Raw genomic sequence first — 16857 nt, forward strand, 5'->3', positions numbered from 1 at the left:
TAACTGGAGGAGATACAGATTAATTTTGTGGTAACATTGATCAGTGAACTGACAAACAACTGTTAACTGTGCTTTCTGCATTCAACTGGTCTATAAAGATTCTTCTATGGTTATTTTATATATTTTAATGGCCTCCTTTTTTTTCTCTAACAGGAAATGTGGCTCTCACTGTGTTTGATTATACAGGACGGTCAATTCCCTCTGTGGCTGCATACTGTTTAATGATCAAATTTAATAAATACACAATTTGGTGAGATGTCATTTTTGCTGTAAAAGCTCATCCTAATGAACTGATGTATAGGATATCTTTACTGATGCAGATAAGATGCTGCTCATAATAGCCAGTGCATGTGGCGTTTGTATGAAGTGCATATCTAGATTAATAAATGATAATGTTTCTTATTAAACATACTTAAATCACCAACATGACCTCAATCAAACTCTCAAACATAAAAAATGGGTGCAACTGTGCAGGCTGTAAGACATCAATTATTGACCACCCTTGTGGGAAAAATCCTTTAATATATACATATTGAGTTGTTTGGCCATAAGAAGAATATGTGATTCAGAAATAATCATTAACTGCCATAATCTTCGGATGTTTTTTTCTCTATTTCCCCAAATGAAACACCCTTTAAAGTGTTTGGATTTCAAAGATTAATGCCAAAAAGGTTTTGTCTTATCAAACCAAATTGCTCGAGATAAACCCCCTCTTTATAGACAATAGATGTTCTGTGTGACTGTGTACTATGAGAAGATTATCTCTCGTCTGAGCTGATACACATGCCAGCTCTTAAACCTGTCAAAAGCTTTTTTTCTTTAAAGAAATATTATAGTGTATAGACAAGCATGCACTGTCACAGGTGAGTGTGGGGTCCAGCATTTTTCTCTGAAACAATCTAAAAGATCATAATCTGTAGAGAGGTGCATACAATCACATGCTTATACAGCGGACGATGTACGGAGGGGGTGAATAATTGAAGAGCTGAATCATTGAAACTTTAGCAAATGAATCACTTTGGATACTTTTGTTGCATAATGCCGCTTTCAAGGCTTATGATCTCACATAGTTTTGCCGCATATATTCTGCCTATGACTTTGCATATTGTTCTTTGGAAGAATGATTAAGTATGGTATTAGCTTTATCTCCTTACAAGTGGAACAACTACCTTACATCAAGCCAAAACTCAAAATATGCATTGCCTCAACAGATGCTCAAAAATGGGTTATAATCGATAACACATTCTGTTGACGTTGCTTCATATGCTGATATACATTTATGGCTGTTATGTAGCCTGTATTAAGAGTTTTCACAGAGCCAGATTTTTAAATCAGTGCAAATAATGATTTTAAAGATCAGAAACACTGTCAAACGTTAATGAAATGTTAAAGATCCTCTTTAATCCGTGAAACAGCAGTGGTCAAAGGAGAGACATCCTCTCAATTGAACGAATCTTCTCAGTTTCCGATTATTCCTGAATGCAGCCAACATATTCCACACTCCCACTACACATAAACGCAATCTGGTGATTAGACAGATTGCAAAACACCTGTGACATACTGTAGATCAGGGGTGGGGAACCTTTTTCCTCTCAAGGGCCATTTCAATTTTTACAATATCCTCCCAGGGCCGTATACAAGTTATTGACCTCTGCTTAAAAATACTAAAATCACAGATTCATTTCGCCTTTCTTTCATGCTGTGCAAAGAAAAAACAACCTCTTAATCCAGATATTTTACCATGACTCGCGCATGCACATGCACGGTTGTGGCACCAAAACAGAAAGATATGGACACAAGATGTGTGCAAAAGTATTTAGTTTCCTACTCCATGTGGACATGATTTAAGTGTGGGGGGGGGGACCTCCTCTAGGGGGAGGGGCATGCTCCCCCGGGAAGATTTTGTTTTAAATGTTGAAGTTAAAAGCATCAATCTGGTGCATTTTGAGAGCAACATTAAGAGATCTATGGATACATCTCTCAACATCCATATGAAACGGAACTGTAAACAGATTTCTTTTTCTTTATAGATATTTTACAAATCACTCCCCTTTCAAACTGTGTTCTTGTTTATTAATAACAACTTTTTTTACTGTCATATAGTATTTTATACCTGTTTACTTTATTCTCTTATTTTTTTATAACTATAATGATCATATAAAGATGTGCCTTTACCTCACTGGTTGTAGAAAAAGCTTCTTAAATTCGTTACCATAGCTAGCTAACCAGATGCTAATAACAACAAAGTTATTGACTGTATGACAGGTGAACAGATCGCCACTGGGCTTTCAACTAAAGACACAGGCACGCAAAAACTGCAGCATCTGCAACTGCAATTTCTGGAAGTGCCGGAGTGACGTTCTGGTGCTCTCAGTCAGAACTGCACCCCTGTCAGACGAGACATATACCCATGCATATACCACGTGATGACACGTTAGGCTCGTGTTGTGTTCAAGGACCCTGACCTTGGCTAGGAAAAACAGGTACTCGCTTGTTTAATTTTTTTGCGGTCTAGATTTCTCTAATTTTTTTCTTTTTTGCTTGTGTTTATAAATTACCTCGAGGTTCCCCACCCCTGCTGTAGATTCTACAGTATGTCACAGTGTAGAAGACGCGTGAAGAGGGATCTGTTCGCTTTTGTGTCTTTTTTTAATTAACATTATTAGAACAATTGCTCAGTAGGTACTGTAAGAAAGTGTCCAGCTCTAGCTAGAAAACGGCTTTGCTCAATTATGATAGCCAAGCGTCAAGTTTTCGTATTGCTAGCGTAAATTGAACTATGGACACGAGGAGCAACATGGCAGAAAGATAAGCAGTCCCGCTGCGTCTGTACACTTGAGGTAAATTGCTATAAGTGAGGGGATTTGTTAAGTTAGTCCACTCTAAAATGTGTTTAATGCTGCTAGGTATACGCTAGCCAAAAAGCAAAAGTGTAGCTAATGTTATTTTTTCAAACGACTGCTTACTGTCACGATGTAATGGATTCACGTTATTTAACAGAGCCATAATGAATTAGTATATTAGATTCACCTGTGCCATACCGGATCTGACAAAGTCACAGTGGAGATGCTTATAGATACATTTTTTTCAAATGGCCGTATTAGTTGTGTTAAAACAATTGAAATAATTGTACATTATAGTGCAACTCAAAACAATTAACATTAACATTTGTTGATGAAGCTTTTTACAGCAGGACTTTTTAATTTGGGGTTATGCTATTCAGGATGCATTTGTTGCCCTTTTGTAAAACAGGTTGGTCATACTGTCATTTGTACATGAGTGTTTTGTTCCCATACTTATCTCAGATGAATTACTTTAATTACGTTTAGTGTTATTTCCATTTCCATTTGATCATGTTGTTGTGGGCAGTAGTTCTATCAGAAGTGCATGTAGCATGAGTTTGTCCGTTTTTTGTCTATATTGGGTCTTGACAGGCGCTTTGATTAAGGTCTGCTGACATGCTTACTCATCCAATGGCATCTCTCAGATAAGGCTTATCTTATCTTGTTGTTTATCTCAATTACCAAACATTTATCCTAAAACACAAACTAGATTATAACAAACAACTGGTCCTGTGATTTAAACAAATATATTACTGGCTTATCCTAAGACATTAGTGTCGTGCTGGTATATGGATGGAAGGAAGTTTGGAAGGGCAAGAAACAGGAACCAATGATGCATGAAAAATCTAACTTGATTTGGAACAAGTTGTCCCTTGTTCGGCCTGTTTATTTATAATTACTTTAATTCATGTGCACGATATTTTGACAATATAGGTGACTGTTCTGAAGGTTGTCTCATTGTACAGGGTCAGTTTAATTATTGGTGTTATTTCTTATTAATCTCTCTTATGACACAATCCGTCCCATGGGAGAAGGGCATTGCTTGCCTTGAGTGATGCAGGTTTGGTTTTCACCTAAATGCAGCAAGCACCTGCAGCAGTTATTCACCCAACCATTGCAAAAACTGACCCATTATCAAAGCTTGTGAGGCATTAAGCTCAAGGCTGAAGGCTAAAGACAAAGCTGCTCACTCAAACTTTATTATATTTATTATATACAATACTTATATTATTGAAATGTCTTTACACAAAAATATCGGAGAATAATTCATTTAGAAATGTTCAAGATCTTGTTGTAATGTTGAAAAAGATCTTGAATTACTTCGATGGAATGTAACACAGTAGGGCTGGGTTATGTTTTCTCCTGTATTCCTGATTGTAATATTTTTTGATATACCATAATATGAAACTTAAGAGACTCAAGCTCAGTGCAATTAACTGCCTTCCATTGTTAGTATTACGACTAATCATGTGTAACACACAATTACAATTACATGGAATCATTTTCAATTGCATAATTAGGCCTATGTTGAATGACAGTACTTAGTGGACACAAGAAAATGGTGGTTCCATGTACTGCCTGCACCTGTAGAGATAACATGCTCTCCATTTCTTTCAAGGTAAAAAGCACAACTGTTTACCTTAACTGTTTTGTCCCCATAATGCTGTCAGTAGTTTGCAGTATGATAACGATTCTGGCCAAAATTAGGTTGTATACACATTAAGTATGCCTTTTTAAACTTTCGTCTTCTGGTACACTGAGGTTTTATTTACTTTTGTTAGCGCTGTGGTCGGTAGAGGCTGAAATCATATAAGGGAGTTGTCTGTGCAGAGTCTTGATGATAATATGTGAATCTTATGTGCAGGATGCTAATCTACCAATGTGTTATAATCAGACTGTAGTCATTAAATAATTACACATCTTTAGGCTTAATATTATCTATATAAAGCCCTGAGATAACTAGGCTATACAATGTTTGTTCTATACCAAGGCAACTGAAACACATGAAATCCAATATTAAAAGTTTATTAGGCTTCAACACGTCATGGTCATAATCAAGGTCCACATTTGGTTATAGGTGTTCTTGAATTGAACTACTACAGGGGTACAGAATATTGGGGGTTGGAATCACCAGAAGCCAAGCTATACCTATCATGATTCTTAAGGTATCATATCATATTGCGATCTTCAACATTTTGCCATCTGCTTAGTATTGCATTAACATATAGTGTGATCTATTACCTTTTTCCTTCCATTGTTTTGAGGAAAACACCTGCCAGTTCTGCTGACTCAGCATTTGACCCAACCAGAAGAAAACACCATAAGCACCATATAGTAGACTGAAAAAGAAATTATTCCCCAAAAGCTTGACTTTCATAATTCATTAACAGATCAAATATGCAAAAGAGAACACAAATGTTCCTTTATTGTTATTGCTTTCATTGCGTACAATAATATGATCAAAGGTTAGGGTAAGTGATATCAAACAAACCCATTTCATGTACTTAAGTGTTACGTTTCTGGTTTTTGATGATTTTTGGTAATGGATTTACTACAGTTTCACCAGGAATAGCTCTGCCCTAATAGTTTTTAAAATAAAGATACATTGTGCGTCTTTCTGTTGATACAATATTGGCACATCAAATATTGCAGTGCTTTGCACATTATAGATACCCCCACCCCCCCTTCAGAATATCAGAAACACAAAGCAGTCCAGTACAAGACCACCACCAACCAACTTCACTGCCTAAAGAGTAGACTTCATCATACACTATCGTTTGTATTGGATTTAATTAGAATGCACAGGTATTTCTAATAAAGTAGACAACAAGTGTAGTAGTCTAGTCTATTAGCTTTTTAGGGCCATTGTTGGTTTGCTGTGTCAAATAAAGGGTTAACAATCTGCAAAACAAGAAACCACTGATGATATTTCGCTGAGACTTTTCAAAATCCCATGTAACTAATCCTGCCATTCAGAGAGAAGGAGGAAAAGCACAACTAATTCTTGTTAGGAAACAAAAGCAAATGGCTAAAAATTCTGATGGGTTTTTCCGGATCCGACCCAAGTGGTGGATTTCCTAACAATGTGGCACTATGTTGTGTGGCGCCAGAAAATTATTATTCCATGACAGTCTTTGCTGTGCCTCTAGGGCCCTGAATAGACGCGAGCAGAATGCCTGCACTTACACAATTAATTCTCTCCAAACCAAGAATGACTGAGATGAAGGGGAGAAAAAGCTGCTTTATCTTGTGTTTTCTTACCTTTTTGTAAAACTTTTCCACTTTCTCTTACTGCAACATTTCCGTATTTTGAACAGTGTTTTCCATGTTTTTCCATTCCTTCTTTGAATGTATGTTGATGTGTTGTTCGCTCGGGTGTATCGTCAGCTGGAATAAATAGGAAGGTGAACACAATGACAGGCAATCATTTTACCCTAGGGTTACTATAAATAGAAACCTTGATAGAGATTAAAGAGGCCTTTAATTTATTAACGCTTTTAATTAATTAAGGGAGAAATTCAGAAGGGAACAAGACAAAAGTGTCAATACATTTTTAACATGAAAAAGAAACGACATCCTCGTGATAGACCTGATTAGTATGTCTCCCCATTGATCTGTGTATTCTCGTTTGCTCTGTGAAGTTTTTTCCCCCCATACCTCTGTCAGTGCTGCACTTACATTACGCACAATCCCTCGTGCCTGAGAATGGCTGGTTGAAGCGCTCATTATACTGCTGAAATGAAATGCTGTGATATGAGTAACAGTATTGTATTGAAACCTTTGATTCCAGTGCTGCCCTGCACACAATGACTTGATTAAGGTGATCATTTTGATCATTATCAAGGTGGTCATTATACAATTACAATGACAAGTGCATATTGAAAAGCATGTTCATACAGGCTTGGTTTTTGATTTGTTACATTTGTTTTTTTTGGCTTTAGAGCAATGTTTTTTTGCTGCAGCAAATCCTTTATAAAGCCTCTTAGCTAAACTGAGATGTAACCACTCTAACCACGCACCTGACATTGTTTGCTAAGTGACAGTGAGTTTGATACATGACTGTTAAATCTCATACCTTCTAAAATTCTAATAGTTTTTTTGTTTTTGCACCCTCCGTGATTTTAACTTCATATATAATTATTGCATGTGTTGGGTTCCATTGTTTCCTTACTAGTTTTGTCACATTGTCTTAAATGTAAATGCAACCTTTTAATTTGACTATTGAGTGTGTCTTGTATAAGTAACATTACATGCATGAATCATAGCAATGGTTACCTCGACTAAGCCTGACATTTACCTTACACACTTTACCATTCTCAACCATCTGAATCACTTGCAATAGAACTTGGGATGTTTAAGGCGGTAAAACATAAAAATGTGACTCTTGACCGGCATTGTCTGGTTATGCAATGTGCTTAAATCCTGGATGCTCAACAGTCCCACTCATCGAACAAGTGGTGCCACTAGCGCCAAGTAGTGAGGTTTACAATTTCAGTTTTAACACAGAATGCAGTGCCGAAAAATTATGCACCTGGATATACTGTAGTCTTATCTGATACTAAAGAAGAACGCTTTATTTTTTGCAGTAACGGGATGCATAATGTAGATGAAATAATTAATAAATAATGTGACTTGTAAGCCATTTTGATATCATATCTATCTTCAGTCACAAGCAAAACATTATGACTCGTAAAGTAACTTTGTGAATCATTATAACTCTTTTATTAGTTTAAAATCCCTTTCCTAATTCCTGAAGGCAGATTGAGGTTTTTTGCTGAAGCAATGCAGAATAAATGGCTAACTAATGCTTCACTATTGATCTGATTTGCTTTCTCACTTCCAGCCTGGATAACTTCAATCAAATCAATCCTTATATTCACATATTCAGACCAATATACCAGAACCACAATGCAGACAGCAAAACAGTAGAGCAATAATTATCTTTTTGTCTGCACTCCGCTTCTTTTTTATTGAAATTATAGGTCATAATTAATCCTAGTTATGTTGTTTTGCATTTGACACCCTGGATATTAATATCAGCAGAATGACTTGTTGCAGATGCATGAAACTGTAACATGAAGTGGCCCACTAGACACAGCGAAGTATATTACCTTACTGACCATTAACCAGATATATTACATTTCCCTTCAGAAATTCAAGACATTATGTTTTTCATCTGAGAGACAAGAACCAAGGATGAATTCATTGATAAGTTGATTTTACCTTTATTACTACAGTTATTAAAACTACATGTCAGTGTCTGGAGCTGCTGTAATCATTTTGGACATTTCAATGCAAAATAAGTTTATTATTAATTTCTCCAGCTTTTTTTTTCACCTTGTTTTGAGCAGACGGCCAGTATCCTGTGTGGGTAACATGCTTTGCTTTCCTCTGTTTCTTACAATAGACTAAAGGCAAGTGGTTTGCTTTAATTGTTGCTTATTAGTTAAGATCAATCAGAACACTTCAGGGCTCTACCCCTTTTTGTCTTTATTTGTTCCCCCTTTCTTCTTATTTCCCAGGAGGCACAGAGAGGTTAAGAGCAGTGTAGCAACAAGTAGAGGATTGTGGAGGCAAACAAAGGGATAGAAAAAAGGCAAAGCAACACTGGTAATCCTGCAAGACAGGAAAAGTTAAAGTAACAGTGAATCAGAGACATATCATGCGATTATAAAGTGAGAGAGAGCTATTGTGACACAGAGAGCTAGTGACGTAGGGAAAGACAGACGGAGGTACAGTAGAGAGACAGACACATTCCCGTCTCTCTCTCTCTCTCTCCATGGCATGCCGCTACCATGACAAACTAATCAGATGGCGGGAATGCCTGACAGCTACCTTCAGGGCTGATGTAGTGTGTTCAGGTGGAAGGAAAGGCTGCATCTGTCAGACAATCATTGGCACACACCGGCATTCGGCTGCCACAGGTGTGGCTTTGATCCATAAACAGGGATCCATAGACACCTGGCGTCTCCTCACCCACAGTGACATTTTCCTCAACCTTGTGGAGTCAAATAGATATTCAACAAAATCGGTGTATATCGGACTCACACTTGTAGCACTGAGCATTTCTATCCGTGGAGCTGCTTAAAGTTTAATTTAATCATGTATTCTTTTCTGTATATGAGCGTTTCCATCATCTCATAACAGTTTCCAACTCACTCATGCATAAAGGAAATTGTAATTACTGCTTGCTGTACCACTGTGAAGACTTTGTTTGAAACCAGCAATGGCTTTTGCATTGAGCTGGATAAAACTAGATTAAATGCCAAAAGTTTCAGATTGCCAGATGCATAATTTAAATCATCCTTGAGATTTAAAGTTGCAGTGACACATTTAACAAACTTTTGACAACAATAGTATCTCTTCTTGTATTACATATTTATTTCTTCTTGACAGATGTTCATCTTAACTAAGATGACATAAAGCCTAAACTCTACTTTTACTGGCTCAAATGTAAATGAAAGTTGAAGTGAATCATACCTCCCAAAGTCAGGTATTAAAATGGGAGTGTGATTTAGTAATAGTCTAGTGTCTAACAAATCTTACTCATAAGCTCCTTTTGTCTGAGGGAAGCGCTGTAGTGTTTATTTGCTAATGACATTTTCCAACCATTCACAGAATGATTCTGTTGCCAGAGCAACAGGTGACAGTGAATGCCAGACGATGGAGATCTCTTTGTCTTTTTTTTCTTAAAGACCTACTTGGGTCACAATGGGCATCTTTGGTTTTTAAGAACGATAAAACGCATACGATATTTTCAAGGCTCCATGAGAAAATACTGTAAAAATGTAAGGCTGTTTTTGATTCATTCAGAATGACTTCTTGTGCCGTAGTCAGTGTTTTAATTCCCATGGTTTTAGCTGTTGCTTGTATACAGTAGATTTAAATTAGACCTACATTATCGTAACCGACACAGTACGACTTGAGACATTATCTGTCTGAATCAGAAATATGTCTAAGGACTGCAGAATTAAACACACTGCCTAGACTCTCACTTCCTAATCCTTCTCACAGACTTCCTTAGAAGACATGTTCCCCTCATGAACACTGACCCAAAGACATCCTTATTCCCATGCTATTTTCTGGACAACTGTGCAATCTAAGGAAGGATTTAACCCTCTGAGACCCACGGGGCTGTATACGATCCCAAATATCACGTTGTATTCAAAGCGTCATAACTTCTCAGCTGTTTCAGCTGAGAAGTTTGTGTTTTTCCTCTTTTCCTCTTAAACTTTTCTGTTTGTTTTATAGATGTATTCTCATCCACCATCTTTGTTTGTGACGTAAAGAGTGTAAGAGTCACGTTTCTGAATCGGACACTCTGAGTGGATGCAGTCAAAGCCAATCAGAGTCTGATTCAGAGGGTTGCCTGTCAGTTCCGTTGTTATGTGTAATGAAACCATGGATGTATAATAAGAACTGGATACAGCGTGGGAGGCGGGCTCTCGTTCTTTCCTATGAGAGCTGCTCATTGGCGCATGAGGACAAAATGGCCCAATTTTTGAGAGAGCGAAACGTCACAGATTACCCATCATGCCTGGCTGTCAGAGCAGAAGAACCCGTATGTGCGCTCACAGAGCATGCACCCCTTAAGCCCCGCCCCCGGAGCTCCCACTCTCGGCTCAGTAGAATGAATCGATAGTTACGGCTGTAACTACGGTTCTATGAGTCCCGGATGACCGCCAGAGGCAGTGCTTTAGGACTGGATATATCCATCGCACGCATGCGCAGTTCGAGTACCTAATAACAAGTCACCTGTGACTCATGTGACACCGGCTACATAGGTCGGCGTCATTAGCGGATCGGTTCCCAGAATCTTCTCGCGAGCACACAAGAATTCCGAGTGACAGGATACTCTGGCGGTCATCCGGGACTCATAGAACCGTAGTTACAGCCGTAACTATAATTCTATTTTGTCCCTACTGACCGCTAGAGGCGGTGCTTTAGCACTGGATGACTTATACCAACCATGTCAAGAAGAATCCAAACACTTGCTTACCTAGCTGGAAGCAGCGGAGCTCGGCAACAGGACCACGCCCAAAGGATGGGGAGTGGCGACATTGACCCGCTAGAACCTGGAGAATGTGCCAGACGATACCCACAACACCGCTGCGCAGATGGTCTCCAGGGGCACCCCTCTCAGGGCAGCCCAAGACGTTGAGATGCTCCTTGTAGAGTGGCATCTCACCCCTGATGGCGGGGGGTGGCCACTGGCCCCCATAGGCATGTGAGATGGTATCCACAACCCAGTAGGACAGCCGCTGCTTGGGGAGAGAGCACAACCCTTTCTCGTGCCGCCATGGCAAACTGTCGTATACGGGCCGTAGCATCAATATACGCCCCTAGGGCACGCACAGGGCACAGCAACTCAGGCGTGCCGTTCTCGCGTGGGACGTTAAAGCGTGCCAGCTGGATAGGCCGATTTGGAGTGGGCTAGTGGAAGCACCTTGGGCAGGACCGCCACGTTCGGCCAGAGGGCAACACCCGAGCCATCGGAGTTCCACCTCAGGCATGTATTGCTCACGGAGAGGGCATGTAGCTCTCCAAATCGTTTCCCTGAGGTTATGGCAAGCAGAAATGCTGCCTTCAAGGACAGCCACTTAAGCCCCACCTGGGCCAGGGGCTCGAAGGGAGGAGATGACAGGGCATCCAGCACTAGGGGTAGGTCCCAAGCCGGAGCCCTCAGGGTGCTAGGGGGACACTGCCCACTGCCTCAGTATGTCCAGGAGCCGGAGGAACTAAATGTAAGGCACCATCTTGCCCTGCATGAAGGTGGGAAATGTCGTCCACACAACGAGGTGTCAGGGAAAAGCAGCCGACGACCGGCCCCGGGGCTTCAGGGCCTCGCCCCCTCGGCCTCTGGAGCCCCTTGGAGGTGTCATGGTTTTGGACTTTTGTCCCTCTCAGGAAGAGGGACACCAACCTGTGGCATCCCACTGTGGCGCCGTCGACTCCCACATGTCGGGTAGAGATAGCAGCCATATAGACCTTCAAAGTGGAGTGAGAACGACCACTATCCAGAAGGGACTGCAGCAACTCTAAAATGGTGGCCACAGAACAATGCTCCGGATTGTCGGCCTTACCCAAACACCAGTGGGAGAAGAGCTTTCATTTGCATGGATGGGGCTCTGACATTCAGGATAGTTTCCCTGACAGATGCCGTGAAAACGCTCAACAGTGGGGTTTGGCCCCTCAGAGGCAAGGCCCAGAGCTGAATGCGGTGAGGGTCGGGATGCCAGATCTGACCCCTGAGCTGTGACAGAAGGTCCTTCCTGTCGGGGAGACGCCATGGTGGGCTGCAGCAGAGACTGTGCAGCAGTGGGAACCAAACTCTCCCCGGCCAGCGGGGGGCAACCAGAAGGAGCCTGTGCCCCTGAGTAAGAACCCTGTGAAGCGTCTGCAATATCAGAGGCAGTGGTGGGAAGGCATACAGGAGATTGTCTGGTCAGTCGTGCGCCAGAGCGTCCTGCCCCATCGGGCTGGTCACCTCCGTCCAGGAGAACCAGAGGGGGCAGTGCCTTGATTCTTCCGAGGCGAAAAGGTCCACCTCGGCCCTGACAAAAAGGCTCCAAATTGACTCCACCACCTCTGGATGAAGGAGAGAGAGAGGAAATCCGCAACCTGATTTCGGTCTCCTGGTAAAAAGGAGACTGGTCAGGCGGGGAGACGCCCAAGACAAGAGGTTCTGTGAAAGCCGGAGCAGCTGAACGAACCTCGTACCCCCTTGGTGGTTGATATGGGCAACGGCGGACATGTTGTCGAACAAGCACATGCCTGCCCGCCAGTTGGGGTAAAAAGAGCTTGAGTGCAAGCAGCACAGCCCGAAGCTTTAGCACATTGATATGGTGCACACCTTCCTGAGCGGACCACTGACCCTGAGCAGTTCTGCCCCGCCACACTGCACCCCACCCTGAGAGACATGCATCCACGGTGACAGTCTCCCGGCGGGATGAGATGGCACCCATTAGAACATAGGCCCTGTCCCCCCAGCGTGACAAAGAGTGGAGGCACCGCTGTGACACCCTGACTTCCCTGTGCCTGTGCCACTTGGCATCCAAGTCGAGGCTGTTCAGCCACATCTGCATGGGACCCAAAGACAGCAGGCCTAAGGGCACAACGGCTGAGGCAGCCTTCAGTATGCCCAGGAGCCGGAGGAACTAAATGTAAGGCACCATCTTGCCCAGCATGAAGGTGGGAAATGTCGTCCACACGACGAGGTGTCAGGGAAAAGCAGCCGACGACCGGCCCCGGGGCTTCAGGGCTTCAGGGCCTCTCCCCCCCGGCCTCTGGAGCCGCTTGGGGGTGTCATAGTTTTGGACTTTTGTTTTCCTCCTTGTGTCTTGTCTGATCCTACTCCCTGTGTTTGATTTCCTGTCGTTAGTTTCCATCCTGTGTCTGATTGTGCCTCATTGTGTTCACCTGTTGCCCTTGTGTTTCTGCCTGCCCTGCCAGCTGTGTCTTGTCCTGTGATTACCCTTTTGTGTATTTAGTCTTGTCTTCCCCTGTGCTCCATGTCTGTTCGTCGTCATTTCATGTCCCTGTCACCTATGCTTGTCCGTGTCTCCTGCCTGTAAGTTTGTTCCTGTCTGTCGTGCTCCCCGGTTTTGTTTCTGTTAATTAGTTTCTTGTTTTTTCATGCCTTCGGCTTTTTATAATAAAGCTCGCTTTTTGTTAACAAACCTTTTTTGTATTTTTGAACTGCACTTGGGTCCTATTTTCCCCAATCCTGACAGTACGAACAGGCCAGTATGGACCCAGCAGTTTTTTCATTTAGCCAAGAGCTTTATGAGCTTAAATACAATCTGGAGTGTATCTTCAATGACTGGAGGAGGGCCTCATCCAGAGAGGCCAAAGAAGCTGCCCTTAACGAGGCACGCAGGGAGGTTGACGGCAGGCCCTGGCTTAGGAGCTTGTTGCCTGAGAAGCTAATAATTTTTACTAGCAGCCATGAGTGCCAGCCTCAAGCCTCAAACCCCTTCTTGGGATCCCGCCTTGCCTTAGGAGGTCCACGGAGCCTCCAAAAGGTCTCTAGGAGACGCAAGGCCAGGGTTCCAGCCTCAGTCCTGTCAACTGTTGCCCTTGTGTTTCTGCCTGCCCTGCCAGCTGTGTCTTGTCCTGTGATTACCCTTCTGTGTATTTAGTCTTGTCTTTCCCTGTGCTCCATGTCTGTTTGTCGTTATTTCATGTCCCTGTCACCTATGCTTGTCCGTGTCTCCTGCCTGTAAGTTTGTTCCTGTCTGTCGTGCTCCCCGGTTTTGTTTCTGTTAACTAATTTCTTGTTTTTTCATGTCTTTGGCTTTTTATAATAAACCTTTTTTGTATTTTTTAACTGCACTTGGGTCCTATTTTCCCCAATCCTGACAGGGGGAAGCCGGTAAGGCGCTGAGGTACGAGGCTGCCTTGAAGGCCGGCGATCGGGGGCCCGAAAGTCACTGGGATGCGGTTGAGTGGGACCTCCGCAAACCACCACTGTAAGCTGGTGGCTGAGTGCGTCTGCTAGAGGGGCCCCTGGGCCTGCTGAGAGTGGGCACAGGCCTATGAAGACCCGAGAGCTGCTGCCTGGTCTGCCTAGCTTGGGCAGCACGCTCCAGTGCCTCCAGGGCAGCTTCCCCAAACAGCTCCCCTGGCTCGACTGGCACGCTACGGGGGATTATCCTACAGTTCCCTAGTCATTAAAGCAAAGGCCTGCAGTGATGCATCACTGAGGCCCAGCAAAGGAGGCTCAGCCGGAGCCTGCCGCAGAGAGGTGGAGACGGCCAGCATTACATGGGAGAGGGAGTTCCCGATACGACCCATGCGTGCCGCTGCGTCGTAGGCCTTACAGAGCAGTTCGTCTGTGACCCTGCACTGAGGCCGAGGGCACCTGGCATCAGGCCTTAGAGCCTCATCAGGAGCCAGAATCAGGGAGGCGATGGTGGGCTCAATGGGTGGCATGCGACCCAGGCCCACCCTCGCCGGATCCTGCATGGCAGCCAAGGTCCGGGCATCAGAGCCAGAGTGGGAGAGGGCCTTGGTGTCTCTCCAGCATGCATGGAGCTCCCTCAGGTACTCCTCTGAAGGAGGAACAGTGAGGGGGACAGTGGCAGGGTTACGCCTGAAGAAGGCGCTAGCCTGAGCCGGGTCGGCCTGCTGAACCGGAAGCTGTAAGTGTGCCAGGGCCGCACGAATAATGGCCGCCATGGAAGCGTCCTCCGCGCCCTGCAGAGAACCCTGAGCAGAGGAGTGGGAAGCCTCTGCTAACAATCAGGCAACACACTCACCAGGAGCGGGGGCGAAAACACTGCCTTCACTGGTTGGGATAATAACGAAGTTAAACGTAAACACAGGCTAAGACCAGAAACTGGCCTCTAAAGAAAAAACAGCACGGATAATCCCGGCTTAATCCAGCATCAGCCAAGTGGCTGCGCGTCAGGACACAGTTAGGCTGAGCCACGCTACTGCTAACTAGTTAACCGAGGAAACACAGCTAAACTGGAAACTCAAAAATGCTAATAATAGCTCGGCACAACACCACGGTCAGAAACAGTACAAAATAGCACAGCAAGGACAACTCCTGGGAGAGGGAGCGGATATTGCAACTAATATTTTCATCAGAGTACGGCGCACTTCCTGGGGGCTTGACTGAAACGAGAGCCGGTATAATTCCACACGCGAATACAAAATAAAAGTTGGAATACGTTCTTTTAGTGTCTTAAAATTAGACTGAGGTATGGCAAGGAAGTTTACTACAGCTAAGGCTTTGGAGCTGATTTTTCAATGTGACGATGTCGATGAAAATTCAGACGAATCTGCTCAGCATGCCATGTGTGATTGTGGACATGATATATATCATGTGTAGTCTTCAACATTGGCAGGACAAAAAATGACAATTCCTGGCAAAAAAACGCCCATGGACACTGCCCAAAAGAATGGGCATAACTGATGCACATAATACGTTCTGATACAATGATAATAAATGTGTGCAAATGTCTGTGTTGAATGTTTCTTTCAATGTTATGGTTAGCAGTTATTTTTAATGAAATAAGTAAAAATTCAAGCTCCGTTTTTTATTTATTTTTTATTCATGGACAAATATCCCCTATTATAGTGTATATAAGTCTCTAATGAGTGACACATATCATTAGCTGAGGTTGTGCTGATTTATAAGGCAAAACACAAAAATATACAAAAACGGAAAAGTCCTATGTGGATCTCTGGGTCTTTATGAGTTTCAGTTTCATGGCTAAACTATTTTTATGGAATTTTATTCTCATTGCTTGTAATCATGGCAGATACTCTTTGATTTATTTCAGGTATACTGTTGTGACAATTGTAGGAGAGTAAAGAAAACTTACTCTGTACATGTGTGGTCTTAACGCCGCATCTGTTTTCGCCCTCTCTTTCTCTAGCACATGTTGCCATAGCAGCACATCATTTTCCTTTCCCAGTGTTTCCCCACTGGTTTTTGTGTGACTATGGTGGGTGGCCCTTGGACCCTGTGGGGTGCATGCTCCTCCACAAGAAAAGTGTATACATGCATCAATTAAGAGGTTAAGCCTATGAATCTTCGCCTACGTCGCCAGGCCTTAAAACTGCCAAAGTGCCTAGTCACCAGTGTCTAGTGTTATATAGGAAACACTGCTATCATGTGACACAGAGCAAAGAGTTTGTTCAATGTTTTTATTAATTGGCTAAACTAGTTCAGTGTTATTTTCCTGACATTTTAAGTAACCATATCTGGTCAAGGCATTTTAGTGTCATCTTGTACCTGCAATGCGCTCCTTGGTGGGTGGCATCAACCTTTTGTGTGAGTGTCAGCAGCTATACATTACATTGCATTTAGCTGACGCTTTTATCCAAAGCGACTTACAATAAGTACATTCGACCAGGAAGACACAACCTTGAAGAAAACAGAATCATATAAGTACATCAGGTTTCATAGAGCCTAGCATTTCAAGTACTACTCAACTGGCTATTGATAAGCCAGTCCTTTATTAGTATATAAGTGCTCTGTTAGCAGTTCTTTGTTAGTAAT

At 42.8% G+C, this 16857-nt stretch overlaps 1 protein-coding gene across 1 annotated transcript in view; it reads left to right on the top strand.

Moving 5' to 3' along the window:
- Positions 1–16857, top strand: part of LOC117461335 (CUB and sushi domain-containing protein 3-like) — a 262738-nt gene that overhangs the window by 19119 nt on the left and 226762 nt on the right.

This window comes from Pseudochaenichthys georgianus, chromosome 16 (assembly GCF_902827115.2).
Source record: "Pseudochaenichthys georgianus chromosome 16, fPseGeo1.2, whole genome shotgun sequence".
Classification (NCBI taxonomy): Eukaryota; Metazoa; Chordata; class Actinopteri; order Perciformes; family Channichthyidae; genus Pseudochaenichthys; species Pseudochaenichthys georgianus.